Source organism: Mytilus galloprovincialis, chromosome 6, assembly GCF_965363235.1.
Source record: "Mytilus galloprovincialis chromosome 6, xbMytGall1.hap1.1, whole genome shotgun sequence".
Classification (NCBI taxonomy): domain Eukaryota; kingdom Metazoa; phylum Mollusca; class Bivalvia; order Mytilida; family Mytilidae; genus Mytilus; species Mytilus galloprovincialis.
The window spans coordinates 94374363-94386635 of record NC_134843.1 but is presented as its reverse complement, the minus strand read 5'-3'; the positions used below and the strand labels follow the sequence as shown (position 1 = coordinate 94386635).

The window sequence follows — 12273 nt, the reverse complement described above, 5'->3', positions numbered from 1 at the left end:
GTCTTAATTGATGGGGTATTGATACTTTTGCTTTTCACACATTAGGCATACTACTTCATTTTTGGTCGAGCTTGTTTTTTGGGTTTTTTTTTTATTTTTTTATTCTGCATTTCACTGATAAATGGCCTATATTTTACGTCAACGTTACACTTTTAAAATGACAGTAGCAACCGCAGGCAAGACACGGGGTCTCGCGAGACCATTTTGTTATAATTACTACAGTGCGTTTTATTTTTGTCAAATCAAGTATCGAAAAAACAAGAAGTCTTTAACTATACATCTTGGTGTGTAATCAACTTGATCACCGGTTTATTATTGGTTGCGCTTTGTAAATACAGCTGTTTCTCCAACCACACCTCTTTTGGGGAGATATATAATATTCATAGATAATTAATTTTGTTTACGTACTGCTTCACAGATATGATCTCTATGTTTCATCACGTAGAGACATAACTTGGGAATGTTACCTGTAAATTTGCATATGCATATCAGTTAAATTGATATACAATGTATGTGGCGAACCATAAATCAGAATTTTAGTGTAATTTTAAACTCTAGAAGTTCGGGGCATATTAACGTTAAAACTATGCCACACATCCCTATATTTTGACCTTTGAAAAAATAGTAGTGCATATGAACTTTCCATTATAGGATGTATTTTTTTCCAACCTTCATAGTAAAAGCGGTATAGTTTCAGCCGTAAAAGGAGTTCCTATAGAAAATTGCATTGTAGATGTTTACAGAAATGCAACCTATATGATTGCGTTGTGAATAGGAACACACATATTTGATATAATACAAATGTAGTGTAACTGTAATAAATTTTAAACGATATCACAATTAAATGGCTGATTTAAGCGTATAAACGGAATCACAGCTAATTAACAGCAGTACATTTAAATACTGTATCTGCTAATAGCACATACTTATAATAAAAGAATTCGACAAATACCAATGTGTTAACTATAATTCTTTTAGGTTATTCAACAGTTGTATAGTTGATGATATACAGGACTCTTTGATCAATGAGAGTCTACAGAAAAGGGGTATATCATAGCATTCAAATAACGTCAGGGATCATAAACAATTGTATTTTGAAAGTCTGTAATCGTCATTGTCAAGAAATTTTTACATAATTGTGTCTGGGTAATGTCTATCTCTTCATCCCACACATATAACGAACATCTTATTCTTTCTGTTACAGATCATATTTCGTTCGAAACGTGGGTATATGATATAGTTACAGGGGAGATAATGACGCTGCTACCAATATATGTTATTTTTGCGACGTCAAACAGTGACACATAGAGGAAAGATACATTTTTCGACTGGTTTTTTTATGACTAAAACTGATTTAACTTGAAAACGAGTACATGGACCGCATTTTTAAAATTGGAATACGTATGAATATAATGTGTACCAATTTTAATGAAAAAGTCAACATTGAAATTGTTTCAAATTTTATAAATACACCGCAAACAATGACGTTTTTCCCTAAAATCCGGAAACTATAATAAAAATTAATTATTTCCACAGAATTGTTAATTGTATAATACATATTAATTGCATATTTATGTATAGGAAATATTCATTATGTTTCTACAATATTCCGTTAAAATAAAAAAAAAACGTTATGTGTCTATCCAAAGAATAGAAATGTAAAAAAAACACCTGAAAATTTGAGTAAATGTCTTAAATGTCGACCCCTTTTATATCTAAAGTAGCACATGAAGGTATATTTTGTATTACGTATTTTAATTGCTAGATGAAAAAAAGCTTGTTTGCAAATTTTGGTTAAAACAATCATCATGAGATCAAAACTGAATCGTATGCTCTAAACGCTCCATTAAAGTCCTGGTCACAACAACCTATGCAGCTCCACGACATGAAATTTTGTCAAATATCAGGTCATCTGTGATCGTCGTACGACAGTCACACAATATTTTAAGCATTTAGGCGCTGTTGTGTGTCGTGGGACGAACATTGGACACCTTTTTGGCTCTACGATTTTTTGTCATGTTACTGTTTTATGGCTGTCATGAGAGTGTCTCACCACGGTCGTGTGACTGTCGTGCGATACACACATTGTCGTACCAACATAAACCATTTCAATTAAATGCAATCGTACGACGGTCGTACTACGGTCGTAAGACAACTCAAGACTGTCGAAAGTCACTCGTGATACAGTCGCACGATTGTCTCACGAATACCAAATTTCGTACGATGATCCCACAACATTGATTGTCTGTCGTACGACAGTAGTGGTACGTTCGTCGTGCACCACATTTTCATTTTATTTAGAAGAATACAGTTCGGTGGGAATGAACGATTGGAACAAACAGTCTTCCGTTTAAAGAGGATGGTTATTCCAACAAAACGATTACGCTTAACCCTTATAAATAGGCGCCATTTCTGATTCCAACAAGAGCAATAAAAGGTCCTGTTAGCGTTGATTCGAGCCCGTGAACAGCATAGGAACCAGCGAAACGAGCGACGTTGGTGGTTTATGCCCTGGATCGAACGGCGCCTTATGTTTGATCAGCATATTACACTGATGAAAGAATTGGAGCAGGAATCTGTCGGTAATTTCGTTGGATGCATGCGGATAGAGCCTGGCATGTTTCAAGAATTTTTGCTGAGAATGGCCCCTCGCATCACTTACCCAAGAAACCGGGACTTTTTTATATATTAGTAGTTCAGATTCAAACACGCGAGTGAACCACGACTGCTGTGCGACAGTGGCACGACAGTGGCACGACAGTGGCATGACAGTGGCACAACAGTGTAACGACGGTGGCACGACAGTGACACGTCAAACACGACAGTAACAGGCACATCCCATGACATGAAAACATGAAGAAAGCCCGAAACAACTCACGATTGTTGTACAACTGTCGCACGACCGACTTGCAACAAACCCACGACAGTGCAATTACATTTTTTTCTGTCGTGTACCCATCGTGGAATCATCGTGGACATGTCGTAGCTGATGAGACCACTCGGAATATGTTTTTGATATTTTGCACGACAGTGCCATGAAAACTATTTTATAGATCTTCCACGACAAAAAAAAATTGTACGATCTGTTGTGACCGGGGCTTTACTGCCGATAAATCTTGTCTCAGTGATTTTTAAAAACAAAAAATATGCAACACATTTTCAACCGTGAAAGTTGATATAGATTAAAACAGATACATTTTGTATTTCATATTTTTTGATAGTTTTTCAGTGTATCGAAATAATCGAATATCATCCAATAAATTTCTTGTTTACACCCCCCCCCCCCCCCCCCGCCCGGCTTCCTCAATGGTCTGGTGAAGTTCGGGCCGTGGCTTTCAACAATAACAACTATGAAATAACTATAAACTATTTATACATTCAAATATCGAAGGTGGATAAATACAATAACTAATTGGCTATAGCAGTAGCATTTCGAATTGTTTCTCTGATTATCAAATGGTAAACCTCAACTTTCATATTATGCCAGGAAATTACACTTTGACTATTTCGTCAACAAATGGTCAATCATGTATTGATCCATTGGTCACAATTAAACTCAATGTACATGCAGAGAATTGTGACTTCGATTTTCTACAATTGCTGTCTTTTGATGAGGTACATGTAAATATCCGGGTGTTGGTTCTTTTTTAACTTTTCAACAAGAATGTGTCCACAGAACACGGATGCCCCACTCGCACTGAATTTGAATTGAAATTAGAAAGATCATATCAAATGGAATAAGTTTCAAATTGATTGGACTTCAACTTCATCAAATACTACCTTGACCAAAAACTTAAACCTAAAGCAGGACAGACGAACGAACGAACGAACGGACGACCGGATGGACGAACGAATGAACAGACGCACAGATCAGAAAACAGAATGCCCCTCTACTAGCATAAAAACTGATATTCACTGAGGCACAAAAGTGAATTAGCCACATATTTACCGATTATTTTTCTGGTTGTTTATCCGTCTGTAGGGTTTTTTTTTTTTTAAAGTATTGCCAGATAAAGGCTGTGTTATAGATCTGTAAAAATAAGAAATAAAAAAAACGACTATCTTATTCACTCTACAAAATGCAAATTACCAAACATTGCACTAATATCCACTAAATTAGGCGAAAATTAAGACTTCGCGAAAATAATTCGTAACGTATCAGTAAATTATCATCTTGCTTTAGGTATATGGTGCTAAAAAAAGAACAGGAACTCCGTGTCATTATAGTAACCCGAGACTCCCTCATTTTTTGATGGGGCTAATATAACCCACCCATTAGGAAGATTTTAACAAACACGTTTCTATCAAATACTGAAAATTGTGCTAGAGAAATGTCTGAAAATAGCAATTTCTTTAGATTTTTTTCAGCATTGCAAAGTCACGTACATAAATCCTTTATTCTTTTGTCTTCGTGATACGATGATAAATTTTGAAACTATTAACAATATGAGGTTGAAAGATCCATAAACACAATTGACATATAGTTTCGTCAAGTCTTGTCAGAAAGCTGCTAATGTGTGAAAGCATTGTTTGTCATTAAATTGCATGTCGTTAATCAAAAAAAGAGCTTTATTATACCCAAATGTAACCAACAACAAAAAAGCGAACGATACCAAAAGCACATTAACACTGAAAATAGACTGACATTTCATGGCAATAAATGAAGGAGACCATAAGACAAACAACAGAAATAGTAAACAAATAAAAAATAGAAAAAAGGCAACTCGATCCCAACCGAAAACTTGGCTTGATCGCAGGTGCTCCAGAAGGGTTAGCAGATCCCGATCCACATCATGCGCCCGTCGTGTGGTTTTAACAGCTCTGTTTCTACCAAAAAACATTTTGATGAGAATTACCTTTCTATTTGAACCCAAATGGTAACAGTGGGAAATATGCTCACTTTGTTACACCGGATGTTAAACCATTTCCCAAGCGAGCATACTTTTGACAATTTGGGATGTATCAATAAGCAGTCATAGTATGAGGTAGGCATTACCTGTGAATGGGGACGAAGTCTGTATGAATTATTTTTTTGTAACTTACTCATTGTTAAAAAAAGAAACGGAAATACCGTAACGTTTCCGATGTTGGTTCTGTTGTTATGGATTTTACTTGTGACGTTATTTAAGTTATGACGTCATGTTCAATATCAACAAAGAAACGCAAAGCATTAGGTAACGTCAATTGATATCAAAGACAAATAATTTTTAAAAATGAAATATTGGTATTGTGTTCCTTGAGTTCCTATATTTTACTAGACTCAAAGTATCACGACACCGAGACCGGAAGAGGAAAGTAGATTTCTGCGTCCTGCTCAAATGCGGGAATTAAAAAAGCGACAAAATAATTTGAACGTTTTTGAGTTCATTAGTACAATTAAATTTTCCGGATTTTTAAAAAAAAAAATATTGATTTTTCTACTGTAATAGGGGACCTCGTCCACATATAAGTTCAAAGTATGGACTTACAATTCGATACCTTCTGTATAAAGAGTGTCATGCTCTCTGAACTTTATGAACTCTTGAAATAACTCTTTGATTGATCTATCTGTAGCCTGTTGCACCGACTGTACTAATGTTTTTTTTTTAAATTTGTTTTCGTCCTAAATATGCGTAAAATATGACATAAATCAGCATACAATCAATAAATTTATCGATCAATTGGTCGGAGACCACAATTGTCGTCCCTTGATTTTCGTTGTTCACGAATATAGTCCCTAGTGTTGACAGTGGGTTACTTGCCATTAATTTGTATACCCCTTCCAAATTTATTTCTCCATGTTTAATGCCTCAAATTGCAAGTAGGGGGGTGAAATTACACTGTAAAAAAATTTGGTTCCAGAATTTTAAAGGAAAGTAGTTATTTGTTCCAGCTGAAAAAGGTTGAAATTAGCACTTCGGAAGCTGTCAAAAGATTTCAAGACGCCCTAAACATAAAATTGTCCATATTTTGAGTTAGAGCCGATGAAGTTTTCTATAATTTTGATATCATTTGTCCCAAAAGTAGTACAACACACTGTAAAAGTTTTTTTGAGAAAGCGCAGGTGGGATTTTTTTAATTTTCATTTATGTTCTAAAAGAAATGCACTACGAAATAATTGTGTTCTCGGACCAATTTGATACAAAATCCTTTGAATACATCATCGAGACACCGGGTTACCAAAATTCAAATTTCCATGTCAGAACATAAACGATCTATATAAGTGAAAGTACTGTCTAGATGTATGTACGAGATAACATATCACATGGCCTTGTCAAACTCTAAAAAAAAGATTATCATTTTCCAACGAACGATAAAGGTACACCTCCTTTGACTGTGTACTTCAATCTTCAGTTAATTGACAATCTACATCAATATTAACAGCTTAATAAAAGGTAAGTACTTTGGAAATGTTCATTAAATAAAATTTGTCGAAGACCTTGATAGACGCAGAATGCGCTCGTGAAATGCTTCTTAAAAATACAACAATACATGTAAGAAACAGAATATTGACTAATAATACATGTACCAAAACAAATATTCATGTGTAAGGCTTTGGCTTTTATCTATGTACACACGCTCCTTTCTTAACATTTTGCTACTTTGACAGTGTTTGCAGTGTACATTACATAATCATAATTTGATAGTATAAAACAGTAAGGTACAAGACTTATATATGGTAGCCGCATGTATGTAAATGGCATTTGTATTATATAAATATACATATTTAAAAGGCGTTTGCATTTTGTTAATTCACGGGACGGAAAGTGGTCTGATCATAATTTTTCAGTTGTGATGACTCGATTCTTTATATTTGTATTCGATTGCTTATTCCCTACTACGTGAATTGAACACCTGTAGTATACGAGATCTGTCTCTTAAATTATAAATTTTACTTTTAATTGCTAAATGGAATTAAGAGTTACAATTTACTAATCAACTGGGATTAAACTGTATCATTGTTCCTTGGGGTTCGTCTTGTTTATTCTTTAGTTTTCTATGTAGTTTTATGTGAACTATTGTTTGTCTGTTTGTTCTTTCCCTTTTTAGCCATGGCTTTGTCAGTTTATTGTCGATTGATGAGTTTGACTGTCCCTCTGGTATCTTTCGTCCCTCTTTTAATCTTTTACTTTTTCAGAATTATTTAACTTAGATTACTTTTTATCCTTGTTGAAATTGAAAAAGAATTTCCTAAGTTTTACTTTAAAAACACCTTTTAATTTATGAATCTATCCTTACTTTGTGAAATAGCCCTATATAAAGAACAAATTTGAAATAGACTATAAATTTTTTAACTTCGACTTTATCCAAATATTATATATCTACAACTTAGACCCTTTTGAAAAATTATAGTCTTACTATATAACTTGGATTCAGATTTATCCTTGTTTAAAATAGACTCCTTAATTTAAACTCAACTTGGATTAAAATTTATCCTGGTTGAATATGGTATTTACATTTTTTATATTGAAGCTTTCAACTTAGATTATAATTTATCTTGGTTGAATTGTACCCCTTAACTATTTTATTTCAACTTGGATTTATATTTATCCTTGTTGATATATATTTAATTTTAAATTATTACCTTTTCAACTTGGATTAGAATTTATCCTTGATGATACAGATTTGAACAATCTATATTATTACTTTTCAACTTGGATTAGAATTTATCCTTGTTGAATTTTAAATTAAAACCTTTTCAACTTGGATTAGAATTTATTCTTGTTGATATTTTTTAAACTCAATAATCATTGTATTTAAACTTGGATTAGAATTTATCCTTGTTGAATTTAAAATTACTTAAATATATACTGGAATTTTAAGTTATATTGACCAACTGTACTATCTATTTCTTTCAGCTTTCGTTGAAGTGTCTTTTTTTATGTTCATTGTTTTGCGTGTAACAAAATATCATAAAATATGGACAGAAACAATATGTGTACTTAACAATTGCGTGCCTAATAAAATATTCACGTAGATTCTTAAAATTTTCTTAGAAAAGAAAACTAAATTCGCTGCCATCAGTGTAAAGATTGTTGCCAATCTTTAATTTAAAAACAATATCTTTGGTTTCAAGATATTAAATAATAACTAAACAACTATTTAAAATATCAGAGATTATTATTATCAATAGTAGTAAATACAGGTAGATGAAATACAATATGTTGAAACGGTTGAATGTGATTTCGTGTATGTGTTATTACCTCTTGGAATCTTTCAAGATCGGTTCAAATTCGTTTCGTTATAGAAAAGTCCGGTCTTTATAGATCTTAGCACGCCTTATCCTTGCGTGAACGAATATAGGTCGTTGCCAGTCAAGGTTAAATGTGTTTATTAAAGTTATCGAGAATGTAAACATAGAATTATATTGAAGGAATGGACAATTTCATCCGACTTTACACCGAAGCAGAAATATACAGCAGGTAAAATGCAGTTAATAATGAAATGTTGTATTAATAGAAACTGAAAAAACAAATGCTGTTTTTCGAATGCCACATGTTGGCGAGATTTCATAACGGAAAATAGAAAACTGTCAATTTTGCCGGGAACAATATTATCGGCTAAACAAAACTATGAAAATATAATTAAACGTTCATAACAATCACGATTATGCATTATGTTATATTTCATGTATACCTCTATATATATATAACTTATAACTCATGAATATTTTGTAAACATTCATATGAATGTGGAAAAAGGTGCATATAGCAGAAAAATACTGAAAATGAAAACAAAATATTTTCGACAATTTACTTCAGAAATAATCTCAATGATTCATTAAAAGGCTTCTGCTAAAGTTTAATGAGAGTCTATTGAAGACCTTTCGTTAGTAAAATACGGTAAAATGAAGGGAAAATATGTATTTCAAAACATTTCACTTGACCATGTCGTTTCCGTTAAAAAAACTGTCAAAATTTAATAAAATTCCATGACAATTTAACCAATTATTTATAACTGAAAATTTTAACTTTAGACAGAATTTGAAAGTTGGCTGAATATAAACCTACAGCCAACTTTACTCTTTGAAGGTTTAGATAGATCGGACACTTCGGGTGTTTCATTAGATATAAGATTTTTTTCTGTAATTACTATTTGAAACAAAGATATGTGGTATGGTTTCCAATCATTACGACAGTCAAGGGTTATTCTTTCAATTTCTTTATACACTTTATACACAACAATACTTATAGAATAACTAATCGAAGAATTCAAATAGAGAAAAATATTCAACGAGTGACCGAACAACACATTAATTCATGAATGCGCGTAGCGCATGAGTTAATTATCAGTGTTGTTCGGTCACGAGTTGAATATTTTTCGATATTTGAATTCTTTATTAGTTATTCTTTTTATTATATTGGCAAATGGCTTTTTCAAAAAATTAATTTAGAAAATGTAAGGAACTATATTTTTTCCTTACGCATTCAAAATTTGTTTTGATCCGATGTCTTGACAACGCTTATTGTTGTATGACGTCAGAGAGTGACATAACCACGTTTATTTCACATGTGAAATTATCGGGTTTATTTAACTGGGAACTTAATATAAATCATTGCAATCAATGTAATAAACACATAACATCGGAGCTTTTTATCAAATAAAAATAACATAAAAATACAAGCTTTTATTTTAAGGGTTTGAACAGCATATATTAAACTGTATAGATAGTGGTAATAAGGATTTTGCTGGTTTACATAACTTTGCATTAGCGATCAAATTGCTTATTCCTTCCGTATATAAACTGGTCATGACTAATGCATGTCAGTGCATGTAGACATGAGACCTACAATCAGTTTGATTTAACGGCTTTATTAACAGTGAGTGTAACTTTACTATTTGTATCTACTATGTATATACAGATCTTTGCACTGCATTGTTTGGTTATTCTATTCTATTTTATAGTATGAGTTGCTGCTTCATTGTGAAGTGTGCAACTATTTCAGTCTCAATTACGTTCTATATATTTGCCTTAAGCTGATTGACGATGATATGTATGCATCTATATGATGATGGACTCATCGCTGGACAGTTATAATATTTTTTATAAATTGACAATTTGTGGTGTAATAATACATACATATCACCTCATTTATAAGTCATTTACAATAATAATCAAAATTAGATATGTTATTTGCATTTGTTTTAAGTAAAACCATGCATAATATGTAAATATGTATAAATCATTTAAACAGACTGGGATATATTCTCAGTTGCAACATCACCGCCTATTCCTTTCATAGATCATGTGGCAAATGTAATATGTAGGCTAAATATAAATGTTAATATATAGTTTACAGCAGGTGTTTCAATAATACTTAGAACATGTGTTGAAAGTTTATAATTTGCTTCGATTACTTTATGAGCATTTCCAACAATCCCAATCATTATTGAGAAAATTAACTGACACCAGACGACAATTAACGTCACAAAGTCACTTGGTGTATTATATAGGTGGATATGATTAGTTGCCCCCTTTACTATAATTTTCTTTAGCATTTTTTATGCTGGAAACCTAATTGCATGTATAGTTTGATTATTATCAGTTGATCATGAAATGGGTATTTCTCCTTGGATTGTGTATAACATTAATAGGATTTCATATCTGTGCAATAATTCAGTTATCTAAAAAAGGACAGCTATCAAAAAATAGATTTTTTCTATTGTCCATGATTCTTATCATTTCCGATAGCTTGTTGACAATTGAGTTTGCATGGTTTTTAATTGTAAGGTTAACAGTTGATTTTTCTACTAATGGTTCATATCAATATCAGTGTCTAGTGGTGATCCATCTTGCACCTGCAATGATCCATTGTTCTCTGTTGATGACACTTTTCCTGTGCCTTCAACGTTTAAATGCTACATTTAGAGCACCAATACGTATTTTAAAGATGTTTACCAGTAACATAGCCGTAGGATTAGGACTGCTACTAATACACGTGTACGTTTTATGTCATTTTGTTTGGGAGTTGAAGAGAACGAAGACTAAAGGGGAACCGTATCCATGTGAACTTCAATACTACTCGCAGCCTACATTTGCCATCTTTATGGAGGTTCCAAATCTTGTATTTGTCACATTGATTTGGAGTTGTTATGCGTTTGTTATTCTCAGAATGTACAAGAGCCAGCGAAAAACAGATGGAATTGAAGGTCTGAGTGAATTTCAAATAAAGCAGAAGAGGAAAGCAACACTACGCATGCGTTCTAACTGTATAACCCTAGGTTGCATCATTGTCGTAACAGCATGTTCAATGTTACCAAGAACTCTGAATATAATTTACAGCTATATTAGTGAAACTGAAAATAGTGACGTCATTAAAACGACCAATGAGTTGTTATTGCTGAATCCGTTGGTCGATCCGTTTGTTTATATTTTTCGTTTTAAAAAAATACATCCGCGATTGATATGCAATTGCTTTAAATCTAACACGATAGCACCTTACTCTATAGAAGTGCAACCAAGAATTACGGATGGAATGAGAAATGATTAATATTAGTTCACATAGGGTCGTCTCTAAGAATGTTTAACTGTACTAAATACATTGAACCTCATTACACTTTTGATTAGTATATCTAAATAATTTAATTTTGGATGTAACGTGTCTGCTGATGGGCTCAAAGTGTTTTGTTTATCATCTTATAGACATAATTCTGTCATCTGACCGTGACGTAATCTACGTTTTTCATGATTAACTTAGGTTTCAAATGGAATTTAGAATTAAATTATAAGAAATGACTGTAATATTTTTTCTGTCTATTCAAAATAACATAAAAAAATGTGCTTCAAACGTATACGGGTTATTCATTGTGCACCACATTGTTGGTGTTATTTCTTCATAGACAGAACAAATATTACAGTCATTCCTTAAAAAAAGTCTAACAAATTTGGTTAAATAAAACAAGAACGAACATAAAATCTTAATGTGAATGATGTTGCTGAATCGATATTATTTAAAGGTAGGTCAAATTTGTTTCGGAAGTACATTCATTCTTATTTGAGGCTACATAGTTTTATTCTTAATCTTTGTTGTTAAACGTATAAATATGCACACCTTTTACACGTATTACGAGATTGCTTTATCTATATATAACATAATACATAATATTAATTATAAGGTTAAATTTTAACGATCACATTGCCTGTTGATCCTGCTTTTGGCATGGCACACGATCATGTCTTATTTGGTTGTCAATGGCGTCAAACACTAAATCTCTGTGATTTGATTTAATTGATTGTTATCTCAGAGGCTTCATTTAGAATTGTTTATGATTTTTGGCTTTTCACTAGCTTGA

At 32.5% G+C, this 12273-nt stretch overlaps 1 protein-coding gene across 1 annotated transcript in view; it reads left to right on the top strand.

Moving 5' to 3' along the window:
* Positions 1–6294: 6294 nt before the first annotated feature.
* The window catches only part of LOC143080769 (Fc receptor-like protein 5), a 69310-nt gene continuing 63331 nt past the window's right edge, over positions 6295–12273 (top strand). Inside the window, exon 1 of the mRNA XM_076256792.1 lies at positions 6295–6374. The gene's annotated coding sequence lies outside the window, so the exon portion shown is untranslated. The remainder of the gene's footprint in view (positions 6375–12273) is intronic.